We start from the raw sequence: 19,732 nt of genomic DNA, 5'->3' as shown, positions 1-19,732 counted from the left end.
CGTAGGAAACAAGTGGCGTTTTGTAGTACATGTGTTTCGGGACGGTTTTCTCAACTTATCACCAATACTGTGAACTTACAGATCTGTGTTGTGTGTGTTCCCTTGTGCCTATGCTATTAGCGCCAGTTTTGTGTAGTGCCACATTGTGTGCCACCACATTCTGCAATTATCCTTAATTTATGAGCACGAGTGTAGTACCTGCCGCATACCAATACTGCCGACTGTTGAAGGGTTAGGAAGGTGGAGGCATTATTTTTGAGTCAAACCTTGTATAACATGAAACCCACTTCTGCTGAACAGGACAAGTGCAATATGGCGTCTTGCTTTCTGGGGGCCTAAATCTTTCTGCTCGTGACGTAAGGAGCGTTCCTGCTTCCCACTGGTACTACTTTACGTCGTCGAAATAGCGTAGAATTGATTTTGTGTTTCACGTGATGACATGGCTCCCCATCGCGAAGTAGCAGGGTGGTTGGTTGGGGGGGGGGGGGGGGGGGGAGAGGACCAAACGGCGAGGTCATCTTGTACCACCGAAAATGCAGGATGCCTAGCACCTGCTACCGGTATATAATTTTTTTTCCGAATTGTATGTGAATATTTATAATTTAAATGCTTTCTTTTAATAAGTAAGGACATTGCTTCACTGTATGTGTACATTTAGGTATAAGTCTGTTGACATTTCATTGTATTTATCTGTGTTTTACTGTGAAACTTATAAGCTCTGGGAAAAAAGCCAAAGGAATTGTTATTTGCATCGACTAGCAACGATAATAGCAGTGCTTGTGCGTTGTAAAATCTCTGGGTAGGGGTTTGTTGCGCAGAACACGCGGAGAGAGCGGGAGACGGGTTTCAGAGCTTGTAGTGTGCGGAAATGTGGTGTTAACGCTCTAGTAGAATAGGGTGTCCATTTCATTTTCATTGAAAAAGGGGACAGTTAAAATAAATTAGAGAAAAACCTGGGACAATGATGAAAAAAACGGGACATAAATATTGCATTGACTAAATTTAATACACATACAAGTTTACCTTTACAACGTGCACTCAGATGATCCCAAATCACTTTTTTTTCAATTATTCTGTCACACTGTCACCGTACTTTTCACTTTTATGTACTTTATCAATAAGTACATTTTCGTTTCAAAATTGTATCATTAAAGTCAGTACACGATACACCATTAAAGTGTGTTTTGACAATGAGCAAGGCTCTCACTGTTGAAAGGTGGCTACACTGAGCCACAGCGCCAAAAATCGCGCCAGAGAGTATTGTTACGCCGCCTCCACTGGCAGTGATTATTGAGACGCAGCGACAGGCAGTTCTTACCGAGAAGTTGTGGTGGACACTGCTTGTCGTGAAGTCAGAGTGAGATGTGGTAGTGGAGAGTGTTGTTCCATGTTTTATGCAGTGGTTTGATGGGAGAGATAGCAGATGTTGTTCTAATGGAGATATTGTAATGGTCAGAGTGCATTTCGTCAATATTATATGGAGGTATTTTCTTTAATTCTTTTATTCTTTCAGTGACCTGAATAATGTTCAGTCAACAAAGCATCTGGCTTGTGTTCTTGTATTAGAGTGTAATTTTGGTTTTCTTGCACAATTATAGTATTTATAATTTTCTTTTATCACGTCAGTATAAATGGTATTTAAAATTTCTTGTCTTGTTGAAGAAGAACCGTGCCAGATGTGCGTTGAGTCACACTACCACACACAGAACAGCTACACTTGTGCTTTGTTGGCTTCGTAGATTTTATAGTTGCTGGAGACTTAATTAATTAACTGTGTTAAAGAAAATTTTCTTACATTCTTTGTTGTTGTTCTATGCAGTCAGATTGCGTACTAATACTAGTCAGGGCCAGCCGTTTACGAAACAGCGTAATCGGACTTACAGCTACTAAAAATATTTGCATTCATATTTAATTTTAATTTAGCCCCCACGCACGTGGCGACCGCTGCTTCGGATCGTCCCTTGGAATCTTCTGATTGTAAAAATAGTAGACAGTAGTATTGTAGTAGTAATTTGTAGTTTAGTAATTGTAGTCTATTTTGCATGTGTAGATTGGTAATTGTCATTCTTCTATTGTTCGTTAATCGTGTTTGAAGGAAGCATTTCGTGTGATTGATATTGTTGGTGATAAAGTGTCATTGTGTGTAATTTTCATATAGTGACGAGTTTTGTATGTTTTGTAAATGATTACGCGATCGATGAAAAAGGCAAAAATGATGAATAGTGAGAATGACGAAATTGTTAACATGGCGAACTCGCCAACAGAGGAAAACAGTATGATGGATAATGAAGTGGAAAACAATGTAATAAGTCGGGAAAATAGTCCGGAACCATTTCAAAATTTTTCTCAATCAGAAAATTCACAGAACCCGAGATTAACGACAGAATATTCTGGAATAGTATGGAATACAGATAGCCTTATGGCTATGCAGAAGGAAGTTAGTTTTGTGGGAAATGTTAGGGGCGAAAAGAATTTCGAACAACTTAACACGGAGCAGTTGATGAGTGCAATATTAAATTTGGGATCTCGGTTAGAATCACAAATAGGAACAATTAAAACAGATATGGGAACTTTGCGATCTGAATTAAAAACAGAGATAGGGACAATTAAAACAGAAATGGGAACAATGGAAACACGGTTAGACTCACTTGGATCACAGTTAGGATCTGAATTAAAAACAGAGATGGGAACTTTGGAAACACGGTTAGACTCACGAATAGGGACATGTTTCAAAAATATGAAAGATGAATTAAAGAAAGAAATCAGAGAAGAAGTACAACCGATTTTGAATGCTCACAATAATAGATTAGTTGCAGTAGAGATTAGACAAAGGGAACAGGATAGAGAACAGGAAGAAAGAGATCGCGTGATAGTACAGAAATTTTCAGAGTTAAATTTACAACGTGCAAAAGACAAGGAAGAAATATTTGAGAGAATCGAGGAATCCGTACCAAATGACAGAATAAATAATCTAACACGACAATATGAACAGTTAACTACCAAATGTGTCAATACTGAAACCCGAGTCGCGACACTTACGGAAGACGCAAATAAACAGAAAGAACAAATAGGTGATTTATCGGAAAGAGTTGAGGAGATTTCAGATAAATTGACAAATCTTAGTTTAAATGGGGACAGAGATTCAGATGATACAGCACCATTGCCATTTGCAGAAACCGAAGAGTACCAGAACATAAATAAGCATGTTGAAAATCAGGGAAAATTTAATGCACGCGTTAAAAGGGAAGTGGAGGCATTAGAAAAGCAAGTCAAACAAATTGAAAGCAAAATCGTAGGAAAGGACGGTAGAAGAAATTTGGAATCACCGATAGCAGCGGGTTCTGAAGAAAGTAATTTATTTCATTTACGAGATGCAACAAGAGAGCGCCAGGCGCGCGAACTTGACAATAATCGACATTGGGACTGGGACAGACGCGGTAGGTCTTTGTCGCCACGAGGCGAAAACTTTGACTATAAACACTTTTTGACTGTTCGGAAATTTAAGATCTTCCGCAATTCTAAGGATGACATACATCCATGTGCATGGTTAGATCAATTTACGTACGCACTTCCGCCAAATTTGCCACTAAGTCACAAACTGAAATTAATGTGCAGCTATTAATGTCCTCAGGGGATTCACTACTCTTAAGTGAATATGTGCCGTAGCGAGCATAGGGCCCCGAGCTGTAGTGGTGCTATTTCTCTTTTAGTTTTCTGTACCGCTGCCTACTCTTTCACTATTCTTTGCATCTATCGAAGCAACTCTTCAACTATCAATCTATTTAGAGAGCGTGTAAAAAATAACCGGATATGACTATTTTACCCAAAAGTGACTTCAGAAATTACCGTTTGGACTTACTGTACCTTCAGCAGCATTCATTCCTAGTTTAAATGAAATTTTACCTGTTCATCTTCGTGACAATATTACTTCTTATGTCGACGACATTCTTATTGCTAAAAAATTCTTGGAGTGAGCACAACAAAATTTTGGATTCATTGTTACGTATTTTTGCAAGAGTTGGCATTACGGTGAACTTAGAAAAATCTGAATTTGGTCGTTCTCAGGTGAAATTTCTCGGTCACATTATTTCTACAGAAGGTATTCTTCCTGGTCCAGAAAAATTAGACGCTATTCGTAATTATGCTGTTCCTACCACAAAACGTGATGTTCGTAGTTTCCTTGGTGTCTGTAATTTTCTTAGACGCTTTGTTAGATTGGACGATTTGGCCACACCTCGTTTATGTGAACTATCTGGAAAGAAATCTAATTGGTGTTGGGATGAGGAAGCTCAGTCAGAATTTGAACAACTCCGTGATGCTTTAGTTGTTGCTCCACTTCTTTCACACCCGGATTTATCTAAAGATTTTTGTTTGGCGACGGACTCATCATACAAAGGACTAGGTGCACATTTATTTCAAGAGATAGAAGAAAACGGCGTTGTAGTACAAAAGACTATTGCATTTGGAAGTCGTGTTCTCTCTAAATCAGAAGAGAATTATTCGATTACGGAACTTGAAGCTTTGGCTGTTGTTTGGGCTTTTACAAAATTTCGCACATTTTTGTTTGGCAGACATACTAAGGTTTACACCGATCATCGAGCTCTTGAGTTTCTTATGTCGACAAAATTAACTCATGGCAGATTGTCACGATGGGCGTTGTACTTACAGGAATTTGACTTTAGTATTGTTTACATGCAGGGTTCTTCAAATATTGTTGCTGATGCTTTATCACGTGCACCTATGGGTTTGAAACAAAGTGCTGAAGAGGACTGCAAGGAAAACATTTATTGTTTGATGTATATTCAAGGTGTTGCGTTTGAGAACTTTATTTCGTCTTCGCTCCAGGACATTGCTAAGGAGCAAAATAAGGATCCAATCTGGAAGGACATTAAGGAGAAGTGGAAGAGAAAGGAAAGCGTAGCTATTAGACAGCATTATTTAGTTCGCAATGACATTCTTTTTAAACGAAAATCGGTCAACAACTCTGTTTGGTTAGTTTGTATTCCTGATGAGTGGGTTAATAAGCTGATTTGGTATACGCATTTCAGTTATGCACACTTTGGTCCCAGAAAATGCTTTCATAAATTACGAGAAAATTGCTACTTCAATAATATGGAAAAACGTATTCGATTTGTTCTTGCCAAATGCAAATTATGTCAAAAGGCTAAGCCGCCGACAGTTTCTCACAGAGCACCGTTGTTTCCTATCATTCCAGCAAAATTAAAGGACATGGCTGCAGTTGATTTGTTCGGTCCAGTGGTTCGATCTACTAATGGTTTTGCGTACATTTTCGTAGCAGTGGAGTTGACATCAAAATATGTGTGTTTTACACCGTTACGCAAAGCAACAGCTCGTTCAGTATCTAATGCTTTCATTAACCATTTTCTTAAAGAAGTGGGTCATGTTGATAAGGTTATATCAGATAATGGATCACAGTTTCGTTCTAAAATTTGGCTTCGTACTCTACGGCGTCGTAAAATTAAACCAATTTTCATTTCACTTTTTCACCCTCAATCTAACGCTTCAGAGAGATGGATGAAGGAAATCAATAAATTGTGTCGTCTTTATTGTCATCAGAATCACAGAACGTGGGATCAGTATCTTCATATTTTTCAAAACATTCTGAATGAACTTCCTAACGACTCAACTTCTTTACCACCTATACTGATATTAAAAAACAAAGCACTGACAAATCGCATTTCTGAAATCGTTCCTTTTCCGCCTACACGGAAACTGCGGCATTCTGAAGTTGTCAACCTGGCTCTACAAAATATTGCATCTGCGGCTGCTAGAAGAGAGAAATCAGCTAAGCATCCTGGTCGTTTAAAATTCTTGTCAGTTGGTCAGAAGGTGTTAATTAAGTCTCATCGATTGTCTCACAAAGGAAAAGGCTTGTGTCGCAAATTTGTTCTGCTTTATAACGGCCCTTATAGAATTCGCAAAATTATTCATGATAACACTGTCGAAGTAGAAACTCTTAAATCACGACGCTCTAAGGGAATACATCATATATCTAACGTTAAAATTTTTGTGGAATGATATACTTTTAAAAAATTTTTGTAGAATGACATACTTTTGAGAAACTAACAGTTGTATGTAAACACACGGAGAGTACAAGGATACCGCGCTGTGTTTTGGCGGCGGCATATACTCAAAGCAACAGTCAAGTCTGCGCGCCGCACAAGGCAGTCGTTGACCGCAAACAATCACTTCCTATGTCACGCGCCTACAGCTGATCGAGCGCTCAGTGCGAATGCACTGACAGCCGTAAATAAATACACAGTCTAATTTCTCCGACTAAATTCAGTATAAAGCTATAGTGACTTGATGAATTCTGTTATTAACATTCAGTATTTTTCAGGATACGGTTCTCTAAAATATTTAAGAACTTCAGGTAAATTCTGTGCGTGTCCGACGTTAAGACGACTTGCTATCGAGAAAATTTCAGGAAAAATGTCATTTCGAAGAAGAAAGTAATAAACTAAAAAGGTAATTATTAATTGAGTTTATTTTTCAGGTAACATATTTCCACTTAGGTACGTACTTTGGACGTAATTTGCTGCTCGCGATTACGTGATTCATACTTTGTGCTAATTACATGTTCAATGAAATTACTTGTGAAGCGACGTGCTTGCGTACGTTAACTGATTTTGACAATGATTATTAATGAACTGGATTGTTACTTGTGTATATTATGCATCGCTTGGCTGCACTGCTTTTTCACTGATGTCATATTTTTAATTATGTGCCTGCTGTGCCTATTTATTTAAATTATAATTGTCACCTGATTAATTGTGCTGATGTGGTTAGGTATATAAGTTATACTTTGTGATTTATCTGCTTGCGCCTTCATGTTTACTTATTAAGATACGATGCTAATGACCTGTTTAGTACGTAAGATATATGTTTACTGCTATGCGTATGGATTGCACATTTACACATTTCTGCTTGTTGTCATAACTATACTTTAATTTGGTATATAGCAATGCTGATGTACAGTGTACAAACATAGAGTTTAGGTTACACTATGGTACTAGTTACGGATTGTTCGCTTGGCGAAGCCTCGTTATAGAAATTGTGCTGCATCCACTTGTTGACATTCTGTTCACTACTGGTATATTTACTCGCTGTTGCTTGTTTTGCTTACCCTCAGTGCCTTATATTTTTAAGATAAGAAAATGAACTGCTATAATTCGACGAACGACATTAGTACAAGAAACTTCATAGAAGTCACATGAGCTGGAGGTTTTACAAGAAACATCATAGAAGTCACATGAGCTGGAGGTTTTATGAAAGCTGTATAAATGTATGCCAATAGGAAGGAAGCTAACGACATGACATACCAACACAGTTATTACACTGCATTTTTCGTGAGCAATTGAAATAGGAAGTGACACTTGACACAAGAAATACTCCACATGTTTGCTTCTGTTTGCCATAATTCTTGAAGTGGTGTCCACACTGTGAAAAATTAGGATCATTCACACTCCGTAATCGTACTTAATTACTGAGAGTTATTCGAACTAAGTCTGTTAGAGGTCATGTATGCATTCTTTGTTTATAATTCATAATGAGTAGAAGATTTTGGTCAGATGGATTACACAGAGGTTGTGTGTTGACAGTGTGTCTTCGGATTGTATGGGATAAGGAGGTTTGCATTAGGATTTTATCTGTACTTATTCGAGGAGACTGACTAGAGGAAAGAGTTGTTATGGAAGTGAAATGATACTGGCAATAAGGTTTATATGTATCGACGTATTGAAGAGGTATTATTGAGGTATTGAGATTATATGAAGTTGATTGGAGTTTTGGTGTATAAGAGGTAAAGTAAGTGAGGTGCATATTGTTTTTTTTTGTTGGTCTATATGGAACAAGGAGGATGAAGATAGCAGACTAGAACACTAAAATGGAAGGAAGATTGTCTACACACACTTTGTTAAATCACTAAGCAGTATGTACTTTTTTTTTGGAGAGAGGAAGTTGCATATCTTGGCACACTGACAGTTGTTCAGCAACCGTACATTTTGATCTGGCTCGGCAAACATTGGTCTTGACTTGATGACTATGACGTTGACTTAACTATTATTGACTGTTATACATTGCTGCCACTATTACTTGATACACATGATGAACATGAAATTTTGACAGAAGTGCATGTACACAGTTAACACTGTTCAATTACACAGTAGTACTTAATGTGGATGAAAGATGAGTGAGTGTGTTTTGTGTGTTTTCCTTTCCTGATCCTACCCACCTATCTCCTAAATATTATTTTATTTGTTTGTAGTGGCTTGCACTGACGCCCATAAATATTATAGGTTACTGATGTTTGTGTACTTGTAATAGTTAATATGACAATTATCTGACATCATTTGTGTGTTTGTTATGATTTGTATGTTTAGTGTAAGAGCATTGATAATAATTTTGTAAAAGCAAGTGTGTGTGCATTCAAACTGTTGTTCACACCTGCACCTGTTCAAATTGATGTGTGACACTTAGAAATGTTTAATTTCTGCTGATGAACTGTCTGATTAGTGATAGTGAATATTATGGACTGTTACCTGCACTTGTTCAACATAATGGGTGCCACCTGGAAATGTTTAATTACTGCTGATGAACTGTCTAATTAGTGATAGTGAATATTATGGACTGTTACTTGCACTTTTTCTACGTGATTGGTGCCACTAGGACATGTTTCATTTCTGCTGATAAACTCTGATCAACAGTGTGATTAGTGATAGTGAATATTATGGACTGATGTCTGCACCTGCTCAACATTGCTGGGTGCCACTGATGACTGCATCTATTGAAATAATGTCACTTGTTGCTGTAGCACCTGTTCAACATTGTTGGGTGCCACTGATGGACTGTTTCTACTGAGATGATGTCACTTGTTGGTGTCTGCACCTGTTCAACATTACTGGGTGCCACTGATGGACTGCATCTATTGAAATAATGTCACTTGTTGGTGTCTGCACCTGTTCAACATTGCTGGGTGCCACTGATGGAACTGCTTCTACTGAAATGGTGTCACTTGTTGCTGTAGCACCTGTTCAACATTGCTGGGTGCCACTGATGGAATGCTTCTACTTAAATGATGTTACTTCTTGCTGTCTGTACCTCTTCAACATTGCTAGGTACCACAGATGGAACTGCTTCTACTGAAATGATGTTACTTCTTGCTGTCTGCACCTATTCAACATTGCTGGGTGCCACTGATGGACTGATTCTACTGAGATGATGTCACCTGTTGCTGTTTGCACCTACTCAACATTGCTGGGTGCCATTAATGAACTGCTTCTACTGAGAAATGTGACTTGTTGCTGTGTGTACCTCTTCAACATTGCTGGGTACCACAAATGGAACTGCTTCTACTGAAATGATGTTACTTCTTGCTGTCTGTACCTCTTCAACATTGCTGGGTGCCACTGATGGACTGCTTCTACTGAAATGATGTCACCTGTTGGAGTCTGCACCTATTCCACAATGCTGGGTGCCACTGATGGACTGCTTCTACTGAAATGATGTCACCTGTTGGAGTCTGCACCTACTCAACATTGCTGGGTGCTACTGCTGGAACTGTCAACCACTTGTTGTGTAAACATTTTATGTGAATATTTGTATAAACTGATTTTTTGTGTATTACTGTTTGTGAAAAGTTATGAGACTCTTACCTGAACATATTCGTCATTGCTGACGCTATTGATTGAACTGTTTAACCACATAATACTTGTGTAAACTATTATGTAAAGTCACATGTATGAAAGAATTTGTATTGCTTAGTATATTTTGTATATTAGGCTATTGAAAGGTCAGTGCAAAGCCAAAATTTTATCTAGTTATATGATATTTACGTATTAATATTATCTTTTATTTTTGTCTGTATTCTTTTGACGAATTTGGTGGTATTTTCACCACCAATGCTGGCAAAAATACCATCAAATTCTAGCCCGTGGAGGAAGGGCATATGAAAGGTGGCTACACTGAGCCACAGCGCCAAAAATCGCGCCAGAGAGTATTGTTCCGCCGCCTCCACTGGCAGTGATTATTGAGACGCAGCGACAGGCAGTTCTTACCGAGAAGTTGTGGTGGACACTGCTTGTCGTGAAGTCAGAGTGAGATGTGGTAGTGGAGAGTGTTGTTCCATGTTTTATGCAGTGGTTTGATGGGAGAGATAGCAGATGTTGTTCTAATGGAGATATTGTAATGGTCAGAGTGCATTTCGTCAATATTATATGGAGGTATTTTCTTTAATTCTTTTATTCTTTCAGTGACCTGAATAATGTGTCATTACAGGTTCAGTCAACAAAGCATCTGGCTTGTGTTCTTGTATTAGAGTGTAATTTTGGTTTTCTTGCACAATTATAGTATTTATAATTTTCTTTTATCACGTCAGTATAAATGGTATTTAAAATTTCTTGTCTTGTTGAAGAAGAACCGTGCCAGATGTGCGTTGAGTCACACTACCACACACAGAACAGCTACACTTGTGCTTTGTTGGCTTCGTAGATTTTATAGTTGCTGGGGAATTAATTAATTAACTGTGTTAAAGAAAATTTTCTTACATTCTTTGTTGTTGTTCTATGCAGTCAGATTGCGTACTAATACTAGTCAGGGCCAGTCGTTTACGAAACAGCGTAATCGGACTTACAGCTACTAAAAATATTTGCATTCATATTTATTTTAATTGAGCCCCCATGCACTGTTTCAACTTTCATTCTGTTTTTTTCGGCTGACCACAAAGAGTTCACTAACGAAAACACACGTTCCACCATGACCAATAGCAAATTTTGATCTGCACAACATACATCCTACAGTTTCTCCACTACCACTGATAAAGGGAAACACGTTTCCTATATGGCGATTAAAATTACACTTACGTTTTCACATAATGAAACAGTGATTGCACAGCGCAAAACATTAACAGTGTGGTGACGAAAGCCAGAGAGCAATTATCAGTGGTGTAGAGTATCTCTGGACCGAAAGGACGGATTCAGTTGGTCGATTTAGAAGAGAAGAATCTTCGTTGTTATTCGTAACCTATAGCGAGTTTAAAATTACCTGCGATTTTTGATAGTTCGGTACATGTTTGGGGTATGCTGAAAATCATCACACGCTTCCTAGCGTAAATAATTGTGCAGTTAATACCAAGACAAACAAACAGTAGCGTAAAATACTCTAGCCAAGCGGAATCATAGAAAAACGGGACATTTGAGCGTCCCCAAAAAAACTTTCGGGACAGCGGGACATTTTGGTAAAAAACGGGACTGTCCCGGGAAAAACGGGACGAATAGACACCTTATCGTAGAAGAGAGTACCATTTTCGGCGGCATCATGAACGCGCGGCGGCCAGATGTCTAGAGCAGGAGTACGGACAGTGGACGGGCGGAAGAGGCTGTATTAATTACGATTGCCCGTTCCTATAATTAGCCGTGGTTCCACAATATACTACCGTCTTCAACAACAGCAGCAGTTCCAACAGCACAGTTTCATCGTCGGCTCCGAGTTTCGTCGTATGCACAGCACTGAAGTAAGACTGTTCGTTGGTAGAAAGTACTAAAGGCTAACCCAGCAGCACGACTGAATGTGATTTGATTGATAAGATTTATTTACATGATTTAAATGGTTCTGAGCACTATGGGACTTAACTTCTGATGTCATCAGTCCCCTAGAACTTAGAAACACTTAAACTTAACTAACCTAAGCACATTACGCACATCCATGCCCGAGGCAGGATTCGAGCCCGCAACCGTAGCGGTCGCGTGGTTCCAGACTGTAGCGCCCAGAACCGCTCGGCCACTTCGGCCGGCTTTATTTAAATAATAACCAGTTAAACCCAGGGCGATTGTGTCCTCGTTGCCCCCAGATATTGTTACCTAGCAGGATCCTTGTTCCTTTTTTCTTTGTTTCCTAATATGCTAACTGAGTGCCATAAGAAACAAATTGAATAGTTACAGCCAGTTTATTAATGAATAATTTCTCTTTTAAGAATGTTAGTCTCAGTCTACTTTCAATTAACTGTTGTACAACAGAGGCATCAGTATATGACTAAAGTAAAGCAATTTCATTTTTTCAAGTTTGAGAATCAATCACTCGAAAAAATAAAAATCTAAAGAAATGCACAAATTAAGAGTGCAGAAGTTTGATTTATTTTACATATAGCTTGGAGCACATGGCTGTTTGGTGTGGACGTATTCTAGTTATTTAATTCCTTTTACGTCAGTAAGAAAGGCTCAGTTGTTCAGACAATAATATGAAATCCAATTTGCAAAATAAGTAACGGCAATGTAAAAGGTGCTTGCTTTTTTTCTAAATTTCTTTGATGACGTTATGCTGAGGTCACTGAAACTCACTGTTCACGTAACGAAGTTCAGTACTAAAAAATGGTTCAAATGGCTCTGAGCACTTATGGGATTTAACTTCTGGGGTCATCAGTCCGCTAGAACTTAGAACTACTTAAACCTAACTAATCTAAGGATATCACATACATCCATACCCGAGGCAGGATTCGAACCTGCGACCGTAGCGGTCGCGCGTTTCCACTGTAGCGCCTAGAACCACTCGGCCACTCCAGCCGGCGAAGTTCAGTACTAACATACAGTTTAATTGCATGTTTTCAAATCATTACTCGATTGCCTTTTTAAAAAATTTGGTGCCAAACATAACGTAAGAGTGACTTCTCAGTTTTCTTTATCATTACATGTTGTTGTTGTGTTGTGATGTGGTCTTCAGTCCTGAGACTGGTTTGATGCGGCTCTCTATGCTACCCTATGCTGTGCAAGCTTCTTCATCTCCCCGTACCAACTGCAACCTACATCCTTCTGAATCTGCTTACTGTATTCATCTCTTGGTCACCCTCTACGATTTTTACCCTCCACGCTGCCCCCCAATGCTAAATTTGTGATCCCTTGATGCCTCAGAACATGTCCTACTAACCGGTCCCTTCTTCTAGTCAAGTTTTGCCACAAACTCCTATTCTCCCCAATTCTGTTCAATACTTCATCATTAGTTATGTGATCTACCCATCTAATCTTCAGCATTCTTCTGTAGCACCACACTTCGCTTTCAGAAACGACTTCCTCACACTTAAATCTATACTCGATGTTAACAAATTTCTCTTCTTCAGAAACGCTTTCCTTGCCATTGCCAGTCTACATTTTATATCTTCTGTACTTCGACCATCATCAGTTATTTTGCTCCCCAAATAGCAAAACTCCTTTACTACTTTAAGTGTCTCATTTCCTAATCTAATTCCCTCAGCATCACCCGACTTAATTCGACTACATTCCATTATCCTCGTTTTGCTTTTGTTGATGTTCATCTTATATCCTCCTTCCAAGACGCTATCCATTCCGTTCAACTGCTCTTCCAAGTCCTTTGCTGTCTCTGATAGAATTACAATGTCATCGTCGAACCTCAAAATTTTTATTCCTTCTCCATGGATTTTAATACCTACTCCGAATTTTTCTTTTGTTTCGTTTACTGCTTGCTCAATATACAGATTGAATAACATCGGGGAGAAGCTATAACCCTGTCTCACTCCCTTCCCAACCACTGCTTCCCTTTCATGTGCCTCGACTCTTATAACTGCCATCTGGTTTCTGTACAAATTGCAAATAGCTTTTCGCTTGCTGTATTTTAACCCTGCCACCTTCAGAATTTGAAAGAGAGTATTCCAGTCAACATTGTCAAAAGCTTTCTCTAAGTCCACAAATGCTAGGAACTTAGGTTTGCCTTTCCTTAATCTTTCTTCTAAGATAAGTCGTAATGTCAGTATTGCCTCACGTGTTCCAATATTTCTACGGAATCCAAACTGATCTTCCCCGAGGTCGGCTTCTACCAGTTTTTCCATTCGTCTGTAAAGAATTCGTGTTAGTATTTTGCAGCCGTGGCTTATTAAACTGACAGTTCGGTGATTTTCACATCTGTCAACACCTGCTTTCTTTGGGATTGGAATTATTATATTATTCTTGAAGTCAAAGGGTATTTCGCCTGTCTCATACATCTTGCTCACTAGATGGTAGAGTTTTGTCAGGACTGGCTCTCCCAAGGCCGTTAGTAGTTCTAATGGAATGTTGTCTACTCCCGGGGCCTTGTTTCGACTCAGGTCTTTCAGTGCTCTGTCAAACTCTTCATGCAGTATCGTATCTCCCATTTCATCTTCATCTATATCATTACATACTCACTTAAAATTGGTGTAAAAAAACCTTCAGTTGCCACGTCAGTGTCTAATAATACGTTTTTCTTTCCCATCATCCTGTACAGGATTTTGGATATAAATTGCCCTAGTGGGCTGGCGACTGTTAACTACTTCCTTTGCGTTGATTAGCGTAACTTTTGATTTCGTGGTACCCCTTTCTGTCCAGTGTTGATCGTGAGTGAATGCACAAAATAAGTTTCATTTTCCAAATTATAGACCTGTTCGGTTTAATTACTATTATTTAGTAGACTTTCCATCAGAAGGGTCGGTTGTACATTTTCCTCCTACTTATTGGTATCACTTCTTCGCGAAAGAGAGCTTTATACAATTAGAAAAAATCCATTGGGCATACACGCGATCCACAGTCATATTTTATATCGCAAGCAGTATAGGCCGATTAGTAAGACGGAGGTTACAATCTGTCCCATCGGATTAGAGAAGGGTGGGGAAGAAAGTCGGCCGTGTCCTTTCAGAGGAACCATCGCAGCCTTTGCCTGAAGCGATTTAAGGAAATCACGGACAACGTAAATCAGGTCGGCCGGACGCAGGTTTGAACCGAGGCCCTCGTGAATGCGAATCCGGTGTGCGAACCGCTGCGCCACATCGCTCAGTGAAGTAGCACAAAATGACGTCACAAAATTCGTATAGCAGGTTCGTATGAGCGGTTGTGAGTGGGCTCGTGTTCATGCGCAGAGCTGATTTCGCGTATGAGCAGTGCAAAGACCTTGTAAAAATAACTAGACTCACTGATGGCGCTGCAGTCGCGGGTTAATTTGAACCTTCGGCTGGACGCCATTATAGTGTTTGTAGTCTGATGTGTTGTGTAGTATTGTTGTTTATGAATACCCTGATTCAACTCTGTATATTTGTTGGGGTGTACATACAGTATTTGTTACTCGTAATTCTACTGTCTGTACATTCCATTCAAAAGAAGTACAATGGTGAAGAGTTGTGCAGCGATTAATTGTACAAATAAATCGAGAAAGGAACGAATATTACAATCCACAGGTATGTGAATATTTTAAGTTGTTTTGTATGTCAGTGCACTTGCTTAATAAATGTTTTTGTAACACGGTATTAGCATAATGTCTGTGCATCTATTTGCAGGTTTCCTTTCTCAAAACCACAACTGTTACAGAAATGGTTACACGCTGTCAGGAGGCAAGATTTCCGACAGACAGAATACCATTTTATATGTTCTGATCATTTTGAAGAAAGTTGGCTGATCGGTAGTGTTTTCATGGTCTAGGTTAGGTTGAAACTTGATAATATGGTCGTAAGTTGCCAAAGCACTATGCCATCTATAACGCACTTCTCGACATAAAATCTAAAGCAAGGTAGAGTCAGAAAATATCTATTAATATAGTGGGCAAATCTTCGAGTATTTTGATGCATTTTGCGTACATCTATTGAAAATGAACTGCGAAAAATGCTAGGGGTCCAGTACATAACTTTTAGCTACGGCAGATTCCATGTAGTACGTAAGATAAATTCATAAACAGTGACTAGTTGCTGTTTGTTCATAAATTAAAAAGTATATTGTAGTAACGTAATTAAATGAGGCATTATGTTTGCGACCTAACTCAAGGGAAGGCATTTTATAACGAAAAGCGATGTATAAACATTCGAACTCCGCGCGTCAGTTTACCACTCTAATGGCCGCCGCCCAGCTCTTCAATTTGTCCGCTCTTCACAGTCGACCACTCGTGCGGTTGTGGGGGCCTGGAGCAGTGCCTCTCTCCCGCTTCTGGCTACTTGAAGCGTAGCTGTTTGCTGTACGCGCAGTAGCAGCAAGTAGCCAGAAGCTACCCGGAAAAAATTTTCTGGCGCGCCCAAGCTGCCAGATTCGCGTATGCGCAGAGCAAGCTGTGTTATAGTGGCGGGAGGTCCTTCCCCACGTGACCCGTGTATGTGTCTTCGTAATATTGCTGATCTCTTCCGTTTACAGCTCCTACGTAAAATGAAATCAAAACAGATTTCTGTGGCCGGGAGCCATCAAGTGAATTACTATACATTCTCATAACCATGAAAGACCAAAATAAGTTAGTAGTTTCAATATTCTGATTTTATATTATTTCCACGTTATTAGCAATCAACCAATAATGTCTTAATGAAGCTATTTCTGTCTGTTTTATAGAGAAATTTGCTTCTGTTAATTTTTTTGCACTGAGGCAGTTAGTTTATTTGAAACGAAGTGATCCATTCCGCAGTCTTGGGTACTTTCAACCTCGTTCATACCATAATAAAGAACCAAACGTGAGAATACAGTACTGGACCGCCAAGAAAATTGATATCACTAAAACCATATGAAAAGCTGAATATCAGCTACTTCAGAGTGCATCTGGACATAGAAATGTGCAATTAGAGCGGAATGATGTAGGCAAATTTCGTCAGTAGTTTTGAACTAAATATTTTGTTTCAAATATAATGACAGCTGTAGCAGAATTTTACAAATCTGACTTCTGTAGAAGAAATTTGTATTCCATCCTACTAGATTTTAGCAGTGCTGTGTAGATGTAAACCTGTTGGAAATGCTACATAACAATATTGCAGAGTACGAATTAAAAAAAATATGTCAAAGTCACCACTTAGCAAAATTTAATGGTACTTCGAGCTGTGGAGTCTAATTTTGAAATGATATTTTGCGAAAAACTGCTTCCTTATTTGCATCATTTATCTGTGTGGAATATGATAAAACAATCGCTCTAAGCACAACTCTTTATGTCCTCTCAACATGCCCCAGGGCTGCACATGGTCACGTGATGCCCCACCAGAAATGCGACGAAAAGCGTATGAGCAGAGCAAGCACCAAGCACGGGCTGCCTACGTCATCGTAGCTGCGCATGCGCAGTACAGCCTGTTGTGTGGCACTGTCTGGTAACTGCTCAAACGAACCTAGCGTCACGTCAGCGTTAGCTAACTCGTTCCCCGTGCGTAAAAGGCTACGAATGGCGGCTGTGGGCCGCCGTCGTAAGTGGCGCCCAGGCCCCAACAACCGCTTTCTTGACGCTTGGACCCAAAAAGCACAACACAAAGAAAACGTAAACGCCCTGAGAATAGCCAAGACTCAGCAAACAAAAGTATGTTCGGCTACCGGGAATCGATTTCGGGCCGCCTGGCTGAAAGCCGCGTCTCCTAACAGCTTTCCATTCCTTCTGACCGCCAGGCAATCAGACTTGCAGGACAAGCTCCGTAATCACTGCCGTCTCTAATAATATCTCTCGAAGCTGTTTGCGCGTAATTTACTTGCTTTCCCGCACGAAGGAAATTGGCAGTTTTGGAATATTTAAAATTCATTGTCAGATGTGGGGTTCGAACCCACGCTCCCTTTCGGGAACCAGAGCTTAAATCTGGCGCCTTAGACCGCTCGGCCAATCTGACGTGCGAGCGCAAATAACGTGCTGCCGTCGTTTCTAGCTTCATCTCCAGAGCCTGACTGCGAAATTTGCTTGTTTTTTCTTGTGTGAAGGAAATACGTTTTTTTAGAGTATTTTAGACGAGTTGTCAGATGTGAGGTTGCACCCCACCCTCACTTTCGGGAACCACAGCTTAAATATGGTGCCTTACACCGTTGTTTTCCGTCGCCATCTGTCTTTAGTAGAACGAGCAGAACTCTAATTATCAATTTTTACATTGGCGCAGAGAAAACAACGAATGACAAGAAAAGGCCGTTCCCTATCAACGGCTACGCTGTGCATTTCACCCTTACGGGAAGCCAATGATATGCTCCAGGCGAGCATCAAACTAACCAACTTAACACTATGATACGTACGCGCTTTCTACTTCTGGACTGGCACACATATGCTCAATCGTCTCTGGATCGTCAGTAAGTACGTCACATTAGATATTTCTTTTATCACGCTGCTGTAAATTAAAGGGCAGTTTCTTCAACGGCTGTCAGTTCTGCTTCTAGTTACGCAACATCGTCCTAGCAGCACCTACACACTGCGTTCAGATGTGCTCACCTCCGCCAAGGCGTTGAGCGCCTACAGCGCCTTCGCCTTCGGCCTCTGGTGGCAGGAGGGTAGCCGACACATCGCGGCGTGAGTGAAGCACAGCGCAAGGCGGTGGTGGTGTAACGGTCAGCATGGTTGCTTCCCAAGCAGTTGATCCGGGTTCGATTCCCGGCCACCGCACGACACGTACATTTTTCTTCTAGGGATATTCCACGTAACGTAACGCGATCCTCGTAACTGAGAACTGTCGCGTTACGAATAGTTTTCCTTCGCCCCACGTCTCACTCCGTGTAGCCAGTGCGCTAGTCGCCGGATTTCGTTTCACAGCATCGTGTGTCTCCATGTGTCGACTTGTCTCGACTTTGCGAAAGCTGACGCGAAAGCTGACGCTTGGAAACGGGCATATATGTAGAGGGCAGGCGCGAGAAACGACTGTGAGAGACCAAAAAACGACAAACACACGACAGAACCTTTCATTTTATTGTGGCCACAGATTCGCGCCTTAGTGTACCGAGAGGCAAGAGTGGCGTCAGCGTGCTGGACAGCATCATTAACGCTAAGCAGCAACGAAAGCGAAGTAAAAAGGCAAAATGAAAGAAGCCAAATGCAGGTCGAGCTCCCAGCTGGTCACCCATCCAAGTACTAACCACGCCCAACGGTTCTTAACTACAATGAACAGACGAGAACCGCTGCACTCAGCGTGCTATGGCCGTTAGCCGCAACGCCGCGAAACGTGCAGACATATTGCTTGTTGTGCATGTCACTTGGTATTTACATGGCAGTGTCTCGCTGGAGGAAGCACTGTCTTTTACGAGAGAAAAATTAAATGGCACTTGCTGCGATCGAATACATGGCCTTTGTGTTCACAGCACGGCGCTCTAACCTACTGAGCTGACGAGCTGTGCAATGGGGCCACGTCAGCAGTCCAATACCCGGTCCACCGGCTCATCCACCTTCGTTACTGCCCTGCCAGTCATTTATACACGTATCTGCTTTCGTTGACTTTTGCTTTCTTGACGCTTGGACCCAAAAAGCACAACACAAAGAAAACGTAAACGCCCTGAGAATAGCCAAGACTCAGCAAACAAAAGTATGTTCGGCTACCGGGAATCGAATCCGGGCCGCCTGGCTGAAAGCCATGTCTCCTAACAGCTTTCCATTCCTTCTGACCGCCAGGCAATCAGACTTGCAGGGCAAGCTCCGTAATCACTGCCATCTCTAATAATATCTCTCGAACCTGTTTGCGCGTAATTTACTTGCTTTCCCGCACGAAGGAAATGGGCAGTTTTGGAATATTTAAAATTCATTGTCAGATGTGGGGTTCGAACCCACGCTCCCTTTCGGGAACCAGAGCTTAAATCTGGCGCCTTAGACCGCTCGGCCAATCTGACGTGCGAGCGCAAATAACGTGCTGCCGTCGTTTCTAGCTTCATCTCCAGAGCCTGACTGCGAAATTTGCTTGTTTTTTCTTGTGTGAAGGAAATACGTTTTTTTAGAGTATTTTAGACGAGTTGTCAGATGTGAGGTTGCACCCCACCCTCACTTTCGGGAACCACAGCTTAAATATGGTGCCTTA

At 40.5% G+C, this 19,732-nt stretch overlaps 3 non-coding genes across 3 annotated transcripts; 1 reads left to right on the top strand and 2 right to left on the bottom strand.

Moving 5' to 3' along the window:
• Positions 1-17,497: 17,497 nt before the first annotated feature.
• Trnal-uaa (transfer RNA leucine (anticodon UAA)) lies at positions 17,498-17,581 on the bottom strand. Its single transcript has one exon. It is a non-coding gene; the product is annotated as a tRNA-Leu (tRNA).
• A 683-nt stretch (positions 17,582-18,264) lies between these two features.
• Positions 18,265-18,336, top strand: Trnag-ccc (transfer RNA glycine (anticodon CCC)). The gene has a single exon. It is a non-coding gene; the product is annotated as a tRNA-Gly (tRNA).
• A 1,127-nt stretch (positions 18,337-19,463) lies between these two features.
• Positions 19,464-19,547, bottom strand: Trnal-uaa (transfer RNA leucine (anticodon UAA)). The gene has a single exon. It is a non-coding gene; the product is annotated as a tRNA-Leu (tRNA).
• Positions 19,548-19,732: the final 185 nt, after the last annotated feature.

Source organism: Schistocerca cancellata, chromosome 2 (assembly GCF_023864275.1).
Source record: "Schistocerca cancellata isolate TAMUIC-IGC-003103 chromosome 2, iqSchCanc2.1, whole genome shotgun sequence".
NCBI classification, from domain to species: Eukaryota; Metazoa; Arthropoda; class Insecta; order Orthoptera; family Acrididae; genus Schistocerca; species Schistocerca cancellata.
The sequence above is the reverse complement of the archived record's forward strand: the minus strand, read 5'-3'. Positions and strand labels throughout refer to the sequence as shown.